General features: G+C 40.7%; 1 non-coding gene across 1 annotated transcript; it reads right to left on the bottom strand.

Moving 5' to 3' along the window:
- Positions 1–655: 655 nt before the first annotated feature.
- Positions 656–728, bottom strand: TRNAA-AGC. Its single transcript has one exon. It is a non-coding gene; the product is annotated as a tRNA-Ala (tRNA).

The raw sequence follows: 728 nt of genomic DNA, 5'->3' as shown, positions 1-728 counted from the left end.
GTAGGATTCCCAACCACCATGCTCAAATTCTCCGTAGAAATTCCCGCCATCGTGACGTTAGGATCTCGGAATCGGAAAACAGTAAGGCAAAGCACACCAATGACTACAATTTGGAGGATGACAACTGCAAGTGCAATCCCACAGAATTTGATTCTTCTTCTCCTGGGAAGTGACTTGTCAGAAAATATTGGTACCACTTCTTCTAGATTCCTTGAGCCATGGGGCTGATGGAGCTGGTCTTCCTTCATCTGATCAGCCATGTTTGAGTTCCTTGATCAGAGAAAGATTAAGATTATGAATTTGGACTTGGATTTTTTGTGTTTACTTTTTGGAGCCAAAAATACCAAAATTCAGATTGTGAGGAAAATTCGTTGAACAATAAAGTGTGCAGGACTTTGAAAGTTCTGCCATGGAGTTTGAAACCAGAGGAGGCCTATATCTCTGGTGGTTGATTCTGTTGGGTTTCTATTTGGACTTCCTGACAGCAGCCATTACGAAAGTCATACAGCCTCAATACAGGGGATTTAATTTTTTTGGTTTAATTAATGAAACCAATTATTAAGATAAATAATCATAGATTAAGTTATCCTCATTACCTAACAAGCAAAATTCATCGACAATACAAAAAAACAGTGGAATAAATGGAAGCATGGAATGGAGATGCGGGGTATCGATCCCCGTACCTCTCGCATGCTAAGCGAGCGCTCTACCATCTGAGCTACATCCCC

Source organism: the organism of the source record quoted next, unplaced genomic scaffold (genome assembly GCF_019419815.1).
Source record: "Pyrus x bretschneideri cultivar Hongxiangsu unplaced genomic scaffold, Pyrus_bretschneideri_v1 Contig4, whole genome shotgun sequence".
In the NCBI taxonomy this organism is placed as follows: Eukaryota; Viridiplantae; Streptophyta; class Magnoliopsida; order Rosales; family Rosaceae; genus Pyrus; species Pyrus x bretschneideri.
This window is presented reverse-complemented; position numbering and strand designations above follow the sequence as displayed.